This window comes from Schistocerca piceifrons, chromosome 3 (assembly GCF_021461385.2).
Source record: "Schistocerca piceifrons isolate TAMUIC-IGC-003096 chromosome 3, iqSchPice1.1, whole genome shotgun sequence".
NCBI lineage: Eukaryota > Metazoa > Arthropoda > Insecta > Orthoptera > Acrididae > Schistocerca > Schistocerca piceifrons.
The window spans coordinates 644,859,211-644,881,516 of record NC_060140.1 but is presented as its reverse complement, the minus strand read 5'-3'; positions in this window follow the sequence as shown (position 1 = coordinate 644,881,516).

The following is a 22,306-nucleotide window of genomic DNA, read 5'->3' as shown; positions in this document are numbered from 1 at the left end:
CGCTACATCAGAATAAGACTCAGATTTTATAGATTCTAAGACACAATTCAACAAAACTTGACGTTTTAATTCAACAGAATGGGCATATGATAAGCAAAACTGAACAGTTCAAATTTCTAGGTGTTCAGATCGATAGTAAACTGCCATGGGAAGCCATTATTAAGGATCTTGTTCAAAGACTTAATGCTGTCATTTTTACCATTCTAACGGTATCTGAAGTCTACTTCGTTTGTTTTCATTCACTTATGTCATATGGTATTATATTTTGGGGTATCTCTTCCCATTCTAAAAGGATATTTTGGCTCAGAAACAGGCGGTTCAGGTAATAAGTGATATGAATTCGCGAACCTCTTGTCGACCCCTGTTCGCTAGTCTGGGTATTTTGAGATTGGCCTCTCAATATAAATATTCTTTACTGTCTTGTCTTGTTAACAACACCAGATTATTCCCACGAATAAGCACCTTCCTCTAAGTTAATATCTGGCAGAAATCAAACCTGTATTTGGGTCAGACATCCTTAAATCTTGTGCAGAAGGGTGAGGAGTATAATAAACATACCTCCAGAATTCAAAAATCTTTGTAGTAATCCGTGAGCTTTCAAATCGAAACTGAAGAGTTTTCCCATGGGACACTCCCTCTATTCTGACTCGGAGTTCCTTGAAAAACTTAGCTAATTCTTGTTCTATTGTTGATTGCATTTACTTAAACCTATGGCTTGACATTTTTGGGTTCTCAAAATTTTTATTTTCATCTGTTATTACTTTTACATTGTAATTTCATGTATTGGGATGTTCCATGAGTTTGGAGATCTGCTCCTCAGTTACATCGTATGCTATTTGACCTGTGCATAAATAAACAAATAAATGTGTCATGCACACACGCCGGTCCATCCTGTCCCACATGCGAGACGTGTTTGGCTGTGCAAGTGTTTACCGTTGCTGGAACGCCGGCCTAATTGCACAGCGAGACGTTTGCCTAGCGACTGACGGTTGCAGACATGGCTAATAGATTGTCAGTGTTATACTGATGCGACATGGCTATGTGAATAACAGAAAGGTCCCTCTCGATGTGTTATAGAAATCTCTTAGAATGATTTCAGATACTGTTTACAGATATATCCCAGAATAGTGCAGAGCGTATTCGTCCTAGCTATCCTAACACAACAGTTCATCCATTATATATCAACCACTCCCAGAAATCGCAAACTGACACAGAAATAGTTAACGGTCGCTTTTGTTGATGTACGAGCTTTCGTGATGTCTCAGCTTGTCTGCAAGAAAATTCTTGTCCTAACAGGACTTGTTTATGAAAATATCACAGAACCACACCGAAGGCATTCAGACTGATGGTAATAATGAGGTAACCACTCCCCACATGTTACTCTTCCCAGTAAAAGTAACATCCCATGTTCAACGTTTGTCTCGGAAATGGTAAATATTTGCTCATGTTCTCATCGCTAAAAGCCTTCATCAAGTCTGTGCATGTTAGCAAAAATACTGTTGGTCAAAAAAGCATTCTGTTGTTTGGCAAGAGAGCACTATCTAAGCACAGACGTGAAAATCGGAACAATCATGCAAACAGAAACAGAAGCACTGTTTAGTGTAAGAGAAAAATGGCTGGAATTTTTGGAATCCTACTGCTGCTGGTCTGGAGATGTCCTAATGCCACAATGGTGGATGAGGGACAGCATCCCCCCAAAGACTGATAGTCTGCTTCAACTTGAATAAAGAAGAAATCAGAAGCCTTGCCCCCATCTTGTTCGAACCAGTCTGTAAAGGCTCCTACGCACCAGCACAAAGTATGTCTTGTGAGTGAATGGAGCATCCCAATTCCCTCTTACTCAATTTACCTGTCAAACTGCTGCAGCTGCCTGCGTGGGAGAAATGTGAACGATTTATTTTCTGCAGACAAGATATTCAGCGGCAAAACTATTTTGTACAGATCGCCATATTGTGCTCACAGTTAAACCCTGCAAAAGCGGTCTACAGATTATGGAATACTGAAAGACTCTTCCTCAATTACATTGCTCTGCTACCGTCGAGAAAACTTTGAATATTGCAGAGTGAAGCCAATCTCCAACCTGGCTATATCACCATATACCATATCGATATCACACAATTTGTATACTCGTCTTACAAAATCACCGCTTCTGCATCCTACGTATAGTTATCGACCACCAGAAACACGTACATATATCAGAAAAAACAGATAGCATAAGCATACGCATCTCTCGCAGCACTAGATATTTCCCACAAGGTGCAGCATTATCCACTGCAGCCGATGGTCACAAGTCATCTTCCTCCACACACACACTGGTCCGACACATGACCAGAGTACCCTCAGTGGACCGAGGGCACACTCCAAACTGTTGTGCAAAGGCTACTTCAGACCCTGACTGGCTTGCTTGCTTGCTTTCTACAGCTATCTCCAGATTCCAGAACTGCCAGAAAATATGTATTTTCACATGGTTTACCAGAATATCATACCATTTACGCGATAATTATCGATATCAATAGCAATATCGACTGCATACCAGTATCGTCTGCGTATTTAATTCCCAAGATATACATGGACATTATTTCTTTGGACCCCAAAATATCAGTGAGGTGCAGCGAGATGGAACGTGCTGTAAATAATTGAGAATGAGAAATTTATCTAACCTGTGAAGATATTTACTTGAAAACTCGAAAAAAATGCAGGAAACTGATAAATCCACTCGCGAATACCAAGGTCGTTAATATAGCAGATTCCACATCATCCTTATCATTTCCAAAGTCAGCTAAGCTTCATCTTATGTCTAGAGAATAAGTAAATGTGTCTTCCACCCGTCTTTCACCTGAAACATGCACACAACACACACCGCAATCGAGGGTTCTCTCAACCAAATAAAGACGGGAAGTGTGGAGAAGAAGTCAGACCGACAATTCACATGGGTGGGAAAAATGATCCAGTGCAATCACACGTCCATATTCAATCTTCTCAAATTACCACAGACAAAACACATGATCCCAAAGGCTGTCCAGTTCATACTGAATATTAGTTCACTATTCGTTCGTCTAGAGCTTGACGTGGTTAGGTCAGGTATATTCGCGTACCCCGTCTGGCCTCTCCATTCTGCTGTAAGTCAGAAATATGTATATATCGCTCCCATCACAGGCTTACCCACCGGCCCCGGACGCGACACACCCATAGGCAGAATCGTCCTAGGAAACTGGATACATAAATGTTCGATCACTGTACATACGATTAAATATTACGATTGCATCCTCAATCGGACGACATTCGACAATGTGCGAAGAATCAGATATACCCACTCCTGAGGACTGAGGCTCTGGAAATAGAAACATCTGATCCATTCTTATGGTTCAAATGGCTCTGAGCACTATGGGGACTTAACTTCTAAGGTCATCAGTCCCCTATAACTTAGAACTACTTAAACCTAACTAACCTAAGGACATCAAACACATCCATGCCCGAGGCACGATTCGAACCTCCGACCGTAGCGGTCGCGCGGTTCCAAACTGTAGCGCCTAGAACCGCTCTGTCACCCAGGCCGGCAGCCATTCTTATGAACTGACATAATTTTCCAAGTACAATAAACACCTTTCGTCCCCTTTGCGGCTATCGTAGTTTTCCACAGCTAATCCATACCTTCGACAGGACATATAAATTTTTTTGCACATGTCGGAACACACAGACATACTTTGTAGGCCTGATGCCCAAGGCAAATCTATGACGCAGCACCCACTGTTAAGTGTAAGACTTCGCCAATAACTAAATGCTGGCGATACGAAACAATACTGTGTAAAATCAGCGATGAGTTGACATGTCTCATAAATTTTTCTTTCTAGTGGTACCACTGTGTCTTAGAAACAGAAATGTATCGTCTTACAAGCAGCCAGATGTAGAAAACGTGATTGGAATGACTATGTTACTGTCGGCAATCGGTGTTGGTTCCACAGGTGCTCACAAGTCTCACAATGACATCGGTGTTAAAAAGTATAGAAGCATTATAAATCGAGGCATGGCATTACCTCTGAATGAAGTGGGTTTCTCACTTAGATACTGTGACAGCGAAAATAGACCGTGATCGCAGGAGTGTGCATTAACAGACCGAAAGTGTGGTTACACTTCACCGATAATGTAAGCTCATAACAAAATCATCGAATTTAGAAAGTGATTCGCTACGGAAATGTAGTATGAAGCTGGTAATTGCAACTCAATCGTGCCGAGGTTATATATTTCTCCAGTATTGCTACTGCATTCTGTGTCAGTGCCACGTCAAAGGTTCTGCGATTTATCCACTGGGTTACCGGCGATGGTTGATTGAGAATTATCACTTAAGTAGATGGTGAGCTGACTGTGGTCGTAAGAAATGTTCGCAGACGTTTCAGATCTCTAGTGTTACACTTGCCTTTAGAAATACTGTCTGCTATTTGTAATCAAGTCTTTTTATTGAACCACATACCTGCACTGGATCCTATGGAGAAGCCTTATAATGATTACAGCCACTATTGAATCATATACATGGCACTCTCATATCTCGAAACGAGTCACCTTTTGCGAAACTGCCTGTTGCACTAAAATTCTAACGTGGTTTTAAATAATCCCGACGCATTTTGTAACTGCTCCTCAGACTCTACCCTACCATCACTACAGTTTTTGCGCATGTGATCTTTTGAATTTAAATCGTAACTGAGCAGAAGTCAGAGGCAGCCGTAACTACCACATCCCGCAACCCATGTAAAAACAGGCAAAGCTGAATTAGTGTGACAGGATTGTGTTTTGAACATTCAGTGGAAATGAGAACATGTTGTCACAGCTCTGCCAACTGTGTACGATGTGTAAGGTCAGCGCCAAAATGAGCGCACTCCAGCAATACGAGGTGGTATAGGGGAGAGTACAAACAGGCCCGATGGTGTTTCTCACTGGGAAAGTTAGAAAGACTCATCATCATACAGTTACTGCAGTGCGATGCAGATCTGCGTACCTCAGGGACCATTCATGTCTATCACCTCAAAATACTATCATCGTTATTCTGTACCATCCAACAGAGAAAAATTGCGAACTGTAAAAGCTCTGCTAAGTTCATCCGATGGAGGGCTCAATAAGATTTCTACAATAAATCTCTCTTCCAGTATATCGAAAATAGATACCGCATATGTGCCAGCATCATGCATATGTGTACATACTATTAAAAATAAAGGTACCGATCCATTGCACAGACCAATGTATACTGTCAATGCCCATACAGGTAGGAGTAAGGAGGACCATGTCCCACAGATTATCAGTCGCAAGAGAGGCTCCCTGTGTCGTTGTTTGAAATATTTTTTCTGCTTTAACACGCTATCTACACTACCACATGGTTTGATTTTCCAGCCATCAATTCAACTTTTGTGTGGTTGTAAAGTGACAGTAACACGTTCAAAACCGTTGCGTTTCACAGAAAACTAGGTGTCGTATGGTGTAAGTCATGTTGTTGCTGCCCCGGCCGCAGTTGCCGAGTGGTTCTAGGCGCTTCAGTCCGGAATCACGCGGCTGCTACGGTCGCAGGTTCGAATCCTGCCTCCGGTATGGATCTGTGTGGTGTCTTTAAGTTAGTTAGTTTTAAGTAGTTCTAAGTCTAGGGGACTGATGACCTCTGATGTTAAGTCCCATAGTTCTTGGAGCCATTTGAACCATTTGAACCACGTTGTTGCTGCTGCTACCACAACACACATGCACACTGGATGATTTTAAATTGATAAGGAAACTGGAGGAGTTTTTCGGCGTTGTGGAGCATTCTGAAACTGCTGGGTAGAGGCGATTGACGGGCCCTATATTTAAACTTATCTGTCACAGTGATAGTATAGTTGATGGCTCTGAGTTCCATCTCACGCGATTTCTCACTCTGCAGTCATGTACGTGATCACTGTTTCGGTGCTAGCCATCTGGAGGAGATGATGCCCCTCCACCAAGACTCTTTCTCCATCTGAAACAAACGATCTCAGTAAATCGTTATGTGGTAATCAAGAGCGTACTGGTGAATGCATAGGATGAAAAAACACCGTTGATGTGTTTCCATAATAAGCAGCACAGTTGATAGCATGAACAATTCTAGCGACTTTACCATAATTTCAACACCGACCAATGATGCAGCAGCATGCTTTACAGATTATGTATCATTGCTAAGCCGCCCCTCCTCTACTTTCCAAGTACCACAGCGAATATCGCGAATGTTAATGCTCGAACATATACATCAAAGAATACGTGACATCGATCTACATATTTTTAGCACATCGATCATAGCGCGTAATTTATGATCTTTCTCTATGCAGATGGGAGTCACAGGGCTTTCTTGCATTCTTAGGATGAAGTTAGGGACTTAAAGATCTCGCACTGCTTTTGGCCTCACAGCCCTGCAGCATTATCACGGATGTAATCTGCAGCTGACCAGAAGTAGACCACTTCATTCCGCGTCTCGTGAAGGAATGGAATGTATCAAGTCATTAATTAATGTTTCTCACACATCCATGTGCACAAGATTTCTCCAGATGCGAGCATATCGAGGACGTTAGCACCCCTTATCAGTGTATAGTAACAGACACAAAAGTGTTGTGATGTAATAGCATACGGTTGAGAAGAACAAGAGCCAGTACGCTTTGATGCATAATTGAGCTTCAGAGGCACAGATTTCGAAGACATCAAGTAAAGCAACTAAATTGTAAATTATTGTTCTAGTGTTTGGGACCTGTACCAAGGAGGTATTTGTAAGATGGAACACAAATACATGCACTCCTAATGCTACTCGGTTCTTCACTTGAAACTGGCTATAATGTTAGATCGTAGCAGTTTCTGATCTATTAGTGTGTGGAATGCAACGCTGTTAATATTCCAGTGTAACAAATATATATCGAACGCAAGACATCCATCCTTCTTGCTGGTTTCCATACGATAAACTATGGTGACAAATTGTAAAATGTAAATACTTCTTCCTTAAAACATCGATTCTGTGTAATACATGCACAATCTAGCTTTCCATAGGCATATAGCATCCACTGTTGATACATGATCACAGATCAGAAATTATACTACACTCGCTTCACTCCTGCAAAATTATCGTTAATAACGGAGAATACCTCCTACAAGGAAACAGATAAACGCATAGTAGAGGCATTTGACATGTGAAAATTCAAGTATTACCGCCACTAACTCCGTAAACAGGACAGCTGTCAAGTAGGTGTATATGTCGGATTTGCTGTGCTCAGAAACACCTGTCACTAATTTAGAATCACCTTTGTTATGAAACTGAAGTATAGATTTTATATCCAAAATGCGACATGGTAATGGGTTACGTGGCATAAATCTTCGTTCGTTTAGAGAAATGTGTCGAAACATGATGGTCACGTTTCATCGTACATGAGATGGAAATTCTCTGAAGACCGAGAGGTTTGCTGTTAATGATCACAAATAGACACTGCTCTAAGTCACACACAGATCTCGTGGTTGTATACAACGAGACAGCTGATGCACCTTGACAGAACAACGGAAAATAAATGGTCAAATTTCCTGCGGCAAAATTTTACCTCCCTCTCTACAATACATCATCGGTTGTAACGTCCCCTTAGAAAAATTATAAATGACTGTGCTTAAACTGACACACAATATTTATAGTGCAACGCAATCTGACTTTCAATAATCCCTACAAAAGAATCGCCCTGACTAACAGTAACCTATACCTTTCATGAATCGCTTACCTCACAAAAATCTTCGTTACTCGAACTACTGCAATACAGCGAGTGCCACTACTGCCAGCTAAATAGATGATTCTAACTACTGAAGGGACTAACTACTGATAGGCATAGTTAGCAAATGAGAGATTTTGATAAAGAACAAACAATTTATTTACCTTAATAGTGTTCAAAAGTCATAATATATATATCAGTTCATGATATCAAGTATTACAAATTTACTCTTTCTGGCACACACACGTCCAGATCGTCCGTTCTTAAAATTCTGCCGTCTCTCTCCCCACATCCACCACTGCTGGCGGCTCACCTCCAACTGCACAACGCTACGCGCTGTTAACAGCCAACTGCCCAACACTACAATAGCCAATAACAATGCAAACCAGCCACAGACTGCACACAGTACAGCCACTGATTTTCATACAGAGCGCTACGTGGCGTTACCAATAAAAAAACCTATACAGCCTACTTACACAGTCTACCATTAAATCGTATCTCGTTAAAACTTCATCGCAGCTGATCACTCCATCCACTGTCTGTCATCCTTTAACGCAGATTCAAGTAAGTTTAGAAGCAGATGGTTCTCCTTTTTTTCAGAAAAGCATAAAAGCTAGCAGTCAACTCGTGTGTATATCATCTCAATATACAAAGAGTAGAATGCTGCTTCGACGAATAAAATTACTATTTCCATGGTTCCCGGTACTTCCGTGTCAGTAATATCTTGTTTCCGTCTTTCTGTCGCATAGTCTTTCCATGCACAAAAACTGTTCTGCGCCAACGAGAAGACACGCCGCTACTTCCTCAATTTCCCCGCATTTTGGCGTATTTTCCCTCAATTTATGCATTTTTTCCGTCATCGATTGTGATCATGACATCACCTCTCGCTTCGTGTTCTAAAATTTCTTGTAAATGTAGTACAGCTGCCAACACATTTTTATGTTCGGGCGGCATAGTATGTCACTGTACTGGAATGCTTCCCGGTCTTCCCGCTGGTGGAGCCAACTTCGAACACAGAACACGTCTTCAGACGTCGCTTGTGGTTGGTCTACCTTCAAGCCCTGTACCAGATATAACACGTGGTGGATCCGCCTCTGAATATCGCTCTGGACAGAATGCGTGGCAGATCAACACTCGAACGCTAACTTGGACGTTGTATATTGCGGTTTTGCATCCGAACATCGCTCCTGACATTTTGCGTCGCAGATCCACCTTCAAACACTATCCCAGATGTGGCATATTGTTAATCTGCATCCGAACATTGTTCCAGATATATCCCGTGGCGGACCCACACTCAAACACTAGCTCTGGTCTACTGTGGGTCCTGGGATTTTCCAACACATGCACAAACACAGACGTACAGAAAACAGAGCAAACACACTGCAACTGTAGAATATCTGGGTGGTGATGACGGGATGCATTCGAGTACAGTGGTATGCTATGCTGCCCGACCAGAAAAATAGTGCATTTGCCCTAGGTGTTGGCAGCTGTACTACATTTACAAACAACTTTAGAACACCGAACGAGAAGTAATGTCATGATCGCATGGATAGAAGTAACATAAATCGATAAAATTACGAAAAATGATCGAAAATACCTATAAATTGAGGGAGAATGCTCCGAAATTCGGGGAAATTGACGAAGTACCTGCGTGTCTTCTCGCTGGTGCAATCAGTTCTTGTAAATGGGAACGAGTATGAGACAGCAAGAGGAAAATGGGAAAACGTTGACATGGGGTTACTGGGCACCTGAGAAACATTTTTTTTCGTCGAGGCGGCATTTTATTGTAATAGGTAATAGTGGTACACACGAGTTGACTGCCATCTTTGATGCTTTCCTGGAAAAACAGAGAATCATCTGTCTCTAAACTTACTTGCACCTGCGTTAAAGGATGACAGACTTTGGATGGAGTAATCGGAGGAGATGGAGTTGTAACGAGGTACTATTTAATTTTAGCCTGATGATGCACTCTAGAAAGAGAGGGAGATGTTGCTGAAAGTCATTTGACCATTTTCTCTTTGTTCTGTCAGGATGCATCAGTGGTGTGACATGGCCTACATTCGATTCGTATACAGCCAGGTGTTTTTTTGTGTGACTCAGAGCACTGTCTACTTACGGTCGGTAACAGCAAACCTCTCGGTGATCTGAGGACTTCTATCTCATGTCTGATGAAATGTGACCATAGTGTTTCGACACATTCCTCTAAACGAACGAAGATTTATGCGACGTACTCTATTCGCCTGTCGCATCTTGGATATAAAATAGAGACTTCATTTTCATAACAAAGGCGATGTAAGTTAACGACAGGTGCTTATGAGCACTTCAATCCCCACATATACGTCTGCTTCACAGATGCCCTGTCATTTCAGATGTCAAATATCACTGCTATATGTGTATCTGTTTCCTTGTGAGATATACTCACTGCTACTAACAATCATATTATAGGAGTGATGCGAACGTAATATAATGTCCGAAAAAGATCGGATGTGAACAGCGGACGCTATACACCTCTGGAAGGAAATACTGTGCATGTATCGCACAGAATTGATGTTTAAAAGAAGTAGTTCTTTCATTCTACTGTTTGTCACCATAGTTTATCGTAGGGAGACCAGGAAGATGGACGTATGTCACGAGCTGGAATTATATTTCGTACATTGGAATATCAATAGCGTTGCATTCAACATAACTAATGGCAAGAAACTGCAACGATGTAACACTGCAGGCTGTTTTGAGTGCAGAACCGTGTAACCTTTTGGGTGCATATGCTTATGATCTCTCTTACCAATAATTTCTTGATACTGGTCCCACACACTAGGAAAATACTTTGAAATTGATAGCGTAGTTGATTTATGTAAAATGCTTTGAACTCCATCTGTTTAAAGCTCCATTATGCATAAAATCCACCCGTTACTTGTTCTTATGAACCGTCCGCTACTTCATCACAACACTTTCGTACCTAATACTATACGCCGGTAATGGATGCTAACTTCCTCGACATGTGCGCGTCTAGAAAAATCTTGGGCACCTGGGTGTGTGTTGAAGAGCAGTTACAGACTCGGTATGCTCCATTATTTCACGGCACGTGAAATGAGAGGTTCAACTTATGATCTGATGCAGATTAAATTGGTGACAATGTTGTAGGCGGGATGGTCAAAGACAGTGCGAGGAAATCTTTCAGTCTCTAACTACATACTAAGAATGCGATAATGCCCTGTGACTGCCATCTGCACAGAGAAAGATCGAAATTATCGCATTATGCTCGAGATGTTAGAAATATGTAGATCGCTGTTTGGTGTACTTTGATGTTATGTTCGAGAATTAACAATGAATCAACATACTGGACAGTCAAGTATCTACATTAACAATAGTACTTGGAAGGAGCGCGATTTAGAGATGGTATAAGATCTGTGAAGCATGCTGGTGTGTCATTGGTCGGTGTAGATATTATGGTGAAATTGCTACAATTGTTCAAGCTATCAACTGTCCTGCTTATTATTGCCATGCATCGACGGCGTCTTTTTCATCCACTCCATTCACAGGTATGCTGTTAATTACCACATAATGACTGACTGAAATCGCTTGTCTGAGATGGAGAAAGGGTCTTGTTGGAGGGGCAACCCATTCTGGGGAGGGCTAGCACTGAAACAGTGATGGCATACATGACTGCAAAATCAGGAATGAACCGAAATGGAGCATTAGCTATCCCATCACTGGGACAATGAGTCTAAATGTAGAGTCCATGAATCCCCTTCGCACAGTAGTTTGTAAATGCTCCACAACGCTCAAAACTCTTTCAGGTCCTTATGTTGCGACTGTCCTTTATTTAAAATCATCCAGCGTGCATGTGTTGTGGTGTCAGTAGTTAAAACATGATTTAGACCATGTAACACCTAGTTTTCCGCAAGAGGCAATGGACCTGAAAGTGTTAATGTCACAGATCTCTATTCGTGACTGAAAGATCAAAATGTATGATAGTGTACAAAGCGCGGTACAGCAAAAGAAAAAAAAAAACGAGCTTCTCTTGTGATTCACAGTCTGTGGGATGTGGTCCTCCTCGTGCTACTGTATGGGCGTTGGCACTCTACACCGGTCTGTGCAGTGGATCGATACCTGTATACTTAATAGTGTTGCCACATATACTCGTTGCTGGCGCGCATACACTATCTATTGTCAATATATTGGAAGAGACTTATGCTAAAAATCTTATAGAGTTCTTTATCGGTTGAAGTTAGCGGATCTTTTAAAGTTCGTAATTTTTCTCTGTCGGATGGTACAGATTAACGATGATAGAATTTTGGGGTGGTAGACGTGAATGGACCCTGATGTGCGCAGATCTGCTTCGTACTGCAGTATCTGTATAATGATGATTCGTCCTAATTTTTCTGGTGAGAAACACCACCACACCTGTTTCTAGTCTCTTTTATACACACTTGTGTTGCTGGAATGGGCTTCATTTGGCGATGACCTTACACATCGTACAAGGTTGGCAGAGTTACGACAACATGTTTCCATTTACACTGAATATTCCAAACATGGCCCTGTCTCACTGACTCAGCTTGGCCTGTTTCTAAACTGCTTGCATAATATGGTAGTTATAGCTCTCTCTGACGTCTCCTCAGTTCCGACTTAAATTTAAATGATCAATTGCGCAAAGCTGCAGGGATGGTAGGGTAGAGTCTTAGCAGCAGTAGCAAGATGCATAGGGATTATCTAAAACTACCTAGGAATTTTAGTGGAACCGACAGGTTCGAAAAAAGTGACTCGTATAGAGATATGAGAGTGCCTCCAATATGATCCACTAGTGGCTGTAATCATTAAAAGACTTCTACATAGAATCCAACGCAGGTATGTGGTTAAATGGAAAGACTTGATTCCAAATTGCAGGCAGCATTTCTAACGGAAAGCGTAACACTAGAGATCCGAAACGTCTATGTAAATTTCTTGTGACCTCAATCAGCATACCAACTAGTTACGCGATCATTCTCAATCAACCATCGCCGGTAACCCAGTGGATGTATCGCAGAACCTCTGACGTGGCATTGACACAGAATTTATTTGAAATACTGGAGAAATATGTAACGGCGGCATGAGGGAGTTGCAAATACTGGCTTCATACTACATTCCTTAGCCGAAGCACTTTTAAAATTCGGTATTTTATTATGAGCTTACACTATCGGCGAAGTGTAGCCGCACTTGCGGTCTGTTAATTCACACTCCGGCGATCACCGTCTATATTCAGTGTCACGGTATTTGTGTGGAAAAACCACTTCACTCGGAGGTAATGCCATGCCTACATTTATAATGCTTGTATAGCATTTAACATGGATACCGTTAGCGATACTTGGTAGCACCTGTAGAACCAAGACGGTTTGTGACTGTGGTACTAACGGAATCGTAAGGAGTGGGTATTTCTGATTCTTCGCGCATTGTCTAATGTCATGCAATTGGGGCTGCAAACGTAATATTTAATTGTAAGTACAGCAATCAAATATTTATGTGGCCAGTTTCCTCGGACTATACTGTCTGGTGTCACGTGGGCAGTGGCCTGTGACGTGAACGATTCTCGTTTCTGGCTTACAGCAGGAGCTGTTCGAATGGAAAGGCCAGTTGGGTTACACGAATATAGCTGACCTAAAGATGTCACCGTCTAGATGGCCAAATAGCGAACTAATAATCAGTGTGTTGGGTAGCATTCGAATCACGTGTGTTCTCAGTGGTAATTTGAGAATATATGGACGTGTCTCCGCTGCATCACTTTTCCCCCCATGTAACTTGTCAGGTTGACTTCTGCACATTTTCCGTCTTTATTTGGTTGAGAGAACCTCAATTGTGGGTTATGTTGTGTATATGTCGCAGGTGAAAGACGGGTGGAAGACACGTTGGATGGTTCTCTACATAAGAGAAACTCTTTGGTTGACTTTGTAAATTATGAGGATAATTTGGAATCTGTTATATCAGCGACTTCGGTATTCGCGAGTCGATTTATCAGTTTCTTCAATCTTTTTCGTGTTTTCACGTAAAAATTGTCGCAGACAAGAAACGTTTCGCATTCTCCGCGGTTTGCAGCACGTTCCAGCTTACTGCACCTCACTAAACTTTCGGGTTTCTAGGGAAATAATTTCCAATCTATATCTTGGGAAATATATTGCTCAAGCGATAATGGTATGCAGTCCATATTGCTATGTATTTGATATCGAGCAGTACAGCATAATCGACATGCTGTTCTGTTAAACGATATGAAAAATGCTTATGTTTGTAATTCTAATGTCTGGAGATGGGTGTAGAAAGCAAGCAAGCAAGCTAGCTGGTCGAAATCAGAAACAGCGTTAGTACAACAGTTTTGAGTGTAATCTCGGTCCACTGAGGGTACTCTGGTCACGCATTGGGCCAGTTCGTGTGCATGGGCAGATGATTGTGACCGTCGGCTGCAGCGGACGAATGCTGGACCTTGCGGGAAATGTCTAGTGTTGTGAGGAGCATATAAAATGCATATGCTTATGCTATCTGTGGTTGTCATATATGTACGAGTTTCTGATTGTCGATAGCTGGATGCAGGGTGTAGAAGCGGTGATCTTTTATGGTATAGTATACAAATTGAGTGTTTACAACATCGATATGGTATGTGGTGATATAGCCGAGTTGGAGATGTCTCCCCGCTGCATTATTCCAGGTTTCTTCGACGGTAGGAGAGCAGTGTAATTGAGGAAGTATACTTCCATATTTCATGATCTGTAGACCATTTCTGCAGGGTTTAACTGTCAGTGCAATATGGCGATCTGTATAAAACAATTTTGCCACTGTATGTCTTATCTGAAATAAGAAATTTCTGGGCAGTGCTCCCACACTGGCAGCACCAGCAGTTTGACGGGTAAATTCAGTAAGAACCAATCGGAACACTCCATTCTCACAAGAGATACTTTGTGCTGGGGCACAGGAGCCTCTGTAGACTGCTTCAGACAATACGGGGGCAAGGAATTTACCGAAAGTTCTGATGTCTGTGCAGTGGCGGCAGTGTTCCCGTTCGATTCTCGATTATTGGGCCTCCGAGTGGTGTTTCTTTCTCCGTTGCGGGGCGCCTCCTGGCGGCGGGTGGCGCCGTTTCTGCCCGGTGGAGTGTGCGCGGGCAGTCAAGTTCGGGCGCCAGCGGCGCGAGCATTGCCTTTTGCGTCGGATGGCTGGTCCCTCCGCGCTGTCGCTGGCCAGGGCTGGTGTTACTTGCTGCTCCCCGTGTCGGTGGTTGGAATCTTCGCCTGATTACCAGCTTTCCTGCCCTGTCTGACGGCGCCTTGCTGATGTCTGGGTGACGATACTCGTGCTGAATCATCTTTCTCGCGGCGATTTCCCTGGACCGCGCTTGTGGCCGTGCTGCTCCTGGATATACACTCCTGGAAATGGAAAAAAGGACACATTGACACCGGTGTGTCAGACCCACCATACTTGCTCCGGACACTGCGAGAGGGCTGTACAAGCAATGATCACACGCACGGCACAGCGGACACACCAGGAACCGCGGTGTTGGCCGTCGAATGGCGCTAGCTGCGCAGCATTTGTGCACTGCCGCCGTCAGTGTCAGCCAGTTTGCCGTGGCATACGGAGCTCCATCGCAGTCTTTAACACTGGTAGCATGCCGCGACAGCGTGGACGTGAACCGTATGTGCAGTTGACGGACTTTGAGCGAGGGCGTATAGTGGGCATGCGGAAGGCCGGGTGGACGTACTGCCGAATTGCTCAACACGTGGGGCGTGAGGTCTCCACAGTACATCGATGTTGTCGCCAGTGGTCGGCGGAAGGTGCACGTGCCCGTCGACCTGGGACCGGACCGCAGCGACGCACGGATGCACGCCAAGACCGTAGGATCCTACGCAGTGCCGTAGGGGACCGCACCACCACTTCCCAGCAAATTAGGGACACTGTTGCTCCTGGGGTATCGGCGAGGACCATTCGCAACCGTCTCCATGAAGCTGGGCTACGGTCCCGCACACCGTTAGGCCGTCTTCCGCTCACGCCCCAACATCGTGCAGCCCGCCTCCAGTGGTGTCGCGACAGGCGTGAATGGAGGGACGAGTGGAGACGTGTCGTCTTCAGCGATGAGAATCGCTTCTGCCTTGGTGCCAATGATGGTCGTATGCGTGTTTGGCGCCGTGCAGGTGAGCGCCACAATCAGGACTGCATACGACCGAGGCACACAGGGCCAACACCCAGCATCATGGTGTGGGGAGCGATCTCCTACACTGGCCGTACACCACTGGTGATCGTCGAGGGGACACTGAATAGTGCACGGTACATCCAAACCGTCATCGAACCCATCGTTCTACCATTCCTAGACCGGCAAGGGAACTTGCTGTTCCAACAGGACAATGCACGTCTGCATGTATCCCGTGCCACCCAACGTGCTCTAGAAGGTGTAAGTCAACTGTCTTATGGTCACTTATTTCGATATCAGCTATCTTGTCGTTTGAGCGGCTATTTAAAAGAGGCACTACAGTGCGATATTCTTCTGGGAAACAGTTTAGAAAAAAGACATTTACTATTTCGGCCTTTTCTGTGGCGTCCTTCGTTTCCCTGACATTATGGCCACAGAGTGTCTGGACAGATGGCCTCAATTCGTTGCTTATTTTACTTAAGAGCAAATTTCTTACAAATTTCTTCAAAGAAAAGAATTTTACTTTGGAATTCCCTGAAAGGGAATAGGTCTGATATAATTAAATTTATCTTGAGAGATATGAGTGACAAATTTATCTATGCAAATGATAAAAGTTGAAGAAATGAACTAAAATTGTTGCCACGCGAATCTGCTTTCTAGGTACATGTGCTGGCCATTACAGCATGGTAGCACTATAGCGAACACGGCTTTACGCAGGGCTCTCTGTAGGCTAATTTTGCCTTAATTTAACTTTTGTTTGACTGAGTGGCCTTGACTCTGCTTACATTTGCAGTGATGTTCTTGTTGCTCGCGTAGCAATTTTATAACACGGCTGTTGAACCACTGCGGGACTTTCCCATTCCTTAAAACTTCGAGTGTGAGCTGAGATACTGAAGTTTTGTTGTAAGAGCCTATTCTGCCAGCGTGATCCCACGATACTGTTTTCTTTGGTCATGGAATATATGCGGCGGCAGGGGTATGAAATCCCAGCTCAAACTGACGAGGATGGCGATTGATATGGTCTTACTCGTGGATGCCTTTCCCACCGTACAACAGACGAAAGGGACATTTCAGAGAGAGGGTAAAAATATTGTCCACCATTGCAGTTCTTGAGTTTAGACAGGCTATCGTCACTTCCTAGGAGTTTGATCTATTGTTTTAAGGTGTAACATGTTTATATCCATACAAGCTAAATATGCATTTTCAGCCATTCGTTCCATATTTCAGGGTAAAGAGTTTTAAAGGCTGTACTATCTTTATGAATGTTAGTTACACACTGGGACAAGCTACACTGAAGTGTCATTCATAGAAGTTAAGAGAGTCATTATGCACAATGTTGGTTTACGAATCTTAAACTGAGTTTAACATGATATATTTCGCGATTTTTAGTACGTTTTTATAATCGCCGAAACTATATTCGGACTCAAAGACCGTGAGGTCGATGTTACGCACTCCAACAGTCAGCCAGCCGCTGGAAGCAGGATGAAACGTTGTGCTTCTCCCCCATCCATCTTGTGTTCGCTGTTGGGAGGGACGGGCGGGTTTACACTCACATCACGACGTGTGCGCAGAGCAGTGAACACTGCTTCGCCATTACATCTGAGTTAGCAAGCGAAACAAAGGATGAATGTGCGTTTTGCTTGTTGCTTCCATTGCAGTACGTCTGCATAAAGCTTCAAACGCTGTGTTATTTTGTTCAGTTTTCCTCCCTTCGTCGTGTAATGTGTATGGAACAGAATACTCATTTAACGGTGAAGCTGTGTGAGGTAGCGTCACCTCTGTCAAAGAGATGTTTCCATGCTCTTCGTATTATGTGTGTGAGCTCTAAACCAACACTTTTTAAACGGAAATAAAAATGTACGACAAAAGTTTATGGACAGTTTCGCATCCACTGCACTGCGTGATTCCGGATGTCCATTACGATTCGTAAGAATTGTAAGTGATTTAGCCACTTTCACTGTACTTTTGATCATCTCACTTCCATCAGACATCGTCTATGTAGGAAACTTACCTTAACACTCATTGTGTTGTTCGTTTCAGCAATTCAGTGATAGGGACTTATAAGGAACATATTACATAACATATTACATACCTAATGTTATATTTTCCTCTTGATACATGTGGAAATATTTTACGTAAAGAAAGTCGCTACCCTCCTAGTAGTACTAAAATAATGGAAGGAATCCACACAGTCCAGCGAAACTGCGAGTAACCCATGTCTTGGTCAACATCACAACGAGAAATGTTGAACGCTCATGTAGTAATTTAACTAGAAATACATGATCGGTTCCCTTACATAATTAGGTAATTCCCCAAGTATAAATTTGTGCGAATGGTTGTGCTGGTGGTATCATCTGCAAAAAGAATCATTTCACCACCAATATTAAGAGGTAAGTCATTTATATACATCATAAACAACAGAGAGCCTACTATGATGCCCTTTGTTACACTATGACTTATATGTAGACATTTTGACATAAACAGGGTGACTTATTCCACATTGTGCAGGTTCTGTGGTCTGACTGATGAGAGGATGCGGAACAGGGGAGGTCTAACCAATTTATGTCTGGAGAAGCACGGTTTCCATGCTGCAGGCTATATATTCAATCATTCTTTGTTTCAGAGGCTCCGGACTAGTGCGCGCCGTGCCGTTCAGCCACAATTACAGTATGCATGGTTTCCTCCAAGAGGGTAGTACTGTTCCTCATTCGCCATGCCCTAGCGCCCTCTCCTGACATGGTGTCTGTAAATTTTATGTCCGATTCACTTCGTATTCGAATCGAGAGCTTGCCGACATTGTGTTTCGGCAACGAGCGGCAGGCAGCACGCTTATATCAGGTGACCTACCCCCCGCCGGCTACAACCAGAGCATTCAATGTTTGCCACAGTGTTTCGCCGTTTGTCTGAGACAGGGTCGTTTCGGGAAGCAGAAAATCATAAAAGACATAAAAGAAACGCTCGGACACAAGACTAGGAGGAAAATGTGATTAACACTTTGAAAGGCAACCGCCGCACACGCGGCAAAATGACCACTTTAGGCGGCCAAAATTCAAATATGTTAAATAATATGTGCATTTATACTTAGAACGGCTTCTGACCTTAGAGTTGATGTGTATTCAGACTTGACAAGATTCTGAAACTAACTACCAATCTAAAAGGTGATTTATAGGAAGCTAAAAATGAAAAAGTAGAATGAAAAGCAAATTAGTATATTTTACTTAAAGTTTACAGAAAGTAAGACAGTTAGTATCTCATCATAATCATCCATTGTTCCGTCGTGGTCTTGGTCATCATCATCATCATCATCATCATCATCACCATCATCATCATCCATTGTTTCTTCGTCACCATTACCTTCAAGCATTTTCACAACAGGTTCTTCTAACTTTAACAGTACCTCCTTAGGAAAGGTTTTCTTTCTTTAATGTGCCTCGTCCTCTTGGACGCAATGATAGGATCTGAAGCTATCAGCATATCCATATTGGTATGTATTCCTGAAGTTTTCCTTGCAAGGAAAAGTCTTAAACCTTTATATTCCAAGACATCTTCTGAAAAAAGCCCCACAGGAAAAGGTAGTTCCTTTATTATTTCTGCACCATGTATTAGCAGCTTGTGCACATATGCACTCATTTTGTACCACTTGTCGGTTTCTAAACAGATTTTTGCTGTTTCGAGGCAATGATTTTTAAAATTATTATAATTAACATTAAATCCGCTAGACGAAACGCTTCGTAATGGAGTTTTACTGATTCCTTTGTCTCCTTTTCAATCTGCAGTCGAATGATGCGATTATATCTCGACGAAGAAGGACTCGGGTTTTGCCAGAAAATCTGTTTACCATTCGTTGTGACCTCTGACATTTGCAATGGAACTATAGTACATAGAATTATGTTGGTATCTCCATACAGTGAGTTGTTGGCAACCCATTTGTTTGTAAATGGAATGTCCACCACTACCGTCAAGGCCCCACTTGTAGAGGACTTCAATCGCTGAGTTTGCAGTGTGATCGTGGTGTAACAGAAGTATATCTTGATGTACATGAGCAAGTCTTTAGTTTGTGTGCGTGGGGCGGCGGGTGGGATAATTGTCAATGTTCCTATTATTTATTTAATGCTGTTGTTTGCCGTTCTCAACACTGGCTCTCTAACTACAATATTGGCAACCAGAAAGTGATTAGCAAAACGTAAAGCCTGTAATTAGAATTCCTAGTGCCCACTTCATTTGAGAAATACATTTATAGCTACAGCTTATAGCTCTGAGGAATTAGGAGATTGTCTGGGATTCATAATCAAAAACGATTCTTTCTAAAATGTTCACTATATTCTGAAAGTCACAGACCAAAAAAGAATCTACACAATCCAACTACCAGAGCAGTTCAGAGTCTAATGCGCTGATGCAACTATAACTGTTCAAATTAAAGGTTTAAGTGAATGCTCGCCATAATTTCATGATAATGTTCATCAAACGCCACGCTAAATAATGGTAGAATGTCTGTCCCGTGGCGGCACGTGAAAATACGACATACGCAAACTGAAGATAGATCATTAAAGTCGTCCCAGAATTAACACTTCACTCGAAAACGATTTCATGGTTACGCGTATCCCGAGTAACATATTACGCCATCCGAGGCTGTTTATAGCAATGATACCGATGCAACGCGACTCCCAGCACAGATGGTGCGCTAATCAGCGTCTGGAGAAAACTGGGGCTTTTTTTCTCGCACAGCGTTCTTATATATAAAGCCGCGGTGCGGACGGCAAAGGGAACGCCTGATCAAAAGGCTCTCCCGACTAGCCGCTGGGCTAGTAATGCACCACTTTACGTTATCAAATAAATCATTGATTCCTTTGCAGATGGCTGATGAAGCTCTCAATTTAAATGTGCAATCAGCACACAGGTAAGTAATCATAATAAAAGTCTGCCGTGGCTAAGTCAAATATTTTGGGCGAGAGAATTTAATTGCACTACATGCAGTAGTCGATCTCCGAACTTGCCCTTTGGAGATACGCTATCACTATTGTTTTATAGTTATTCAGTTGAAACTTCTCATATCTTTATGATTATAGCGGATCTCCCTTCTACTTAAATTTAAACATCCTAGCTTTATTTATTCGCCTGCGTAATCTATCTTGCTTCCTTAATTTTTAAGACAAAAACCAGAAAATCATCAATTTCAACTAAAATTTTAATTTGCGAGATCCAGAATACTGTTTCTACTAAATTATTGTGATAAATGAATCTAAATATAAATTTTTAAGTTTCTTGCTCTTTTCTGTTGCGGGAATGATTTTTACAGAAAACATCGAAATTTCTAAAATGGTTAAAGTTATTGAACGGATATTCAACACATATTGATTTAGTATTACTCTTGACACGCTAGAAACGTTTCAGGTTATTTACTTGATTTTTAAGGTATTGCGCAACATTTATGACGTCAGAGCTAGTTACAGCGGACTGGCTGGCACACAAGACTGATGTGAATTTTATACGGCGTGAGTAGGCTGCTTCCCTACATGTGGTCCAAAATACCTTGAACTAGAATTTGCACTTCGGTCTCCGTGAATGTTATGTTACTCGTTGTTTGTGGTATGACATTATAAGGCGGATAGATGTTCGCGCCTCGAGACCTTGCCCCTTTTTGACAGTGAATATAATCTTCTTTTCCCATGTCAGATCAATAATGAGCGCGAATGCTTCTTCGGGAGAGTAAGGCTTCATAACCGAATATGATGGCCTTACATGAATGTGTTTCATGCGTCTCTATCTGCGAGGGCTTGTGGTTAGGGCTAAGTTTACCACTTGTGCAGCTGTTCCTTTTCCACTCTCATTTAGGTTGCTTTGAGCAGCAGAACACAAAAGCTCTGGCGTTGACTCAGCAATAATTGGTTGCACTATTCTTCGTTTTGATCGTTGAGAGCTCTCTTAAAAAGATTTTGCTGGTCTTCCTCCTGGTTTTTTCACGTGTAAATCTTCGTTTGTGGCTGTAATGCTTAGAGCTGGCAAAACCAAGTCGTTTTTTAACCGTTATGAATTGGATTTGGTAAATCCTTCCATATTCCAATGGGATTTTTCCACTTCTGTAGCAATTTTGAGTCAAACACTTTTAAAATTGACTTAATTTTACATACACTGTCTTTTCACTATATTCACTAAATTAATCTAATATGTGAGTCGTTAATGGTTCTATACACTTAGAATGTCATTGTTTGTAAAAGTTCTCCTTTTTTAACACTAAAACTGGATCCATTTTCCTCATATTTAATTCTGAGTGACTTGGTCCACACCGACTACCTGTAAAGAAAAGAGTCTGGTGTCACATTGCGTTGGTTAGAGTTCCTAGAATTTACAATACTAATAGTCAACAAATGCACAAATGTAAATATTTAGGACAGAAAGCGGTACTAAGCGGAGCTGTTTTTGAAAGTCTAGGGAAAAATAT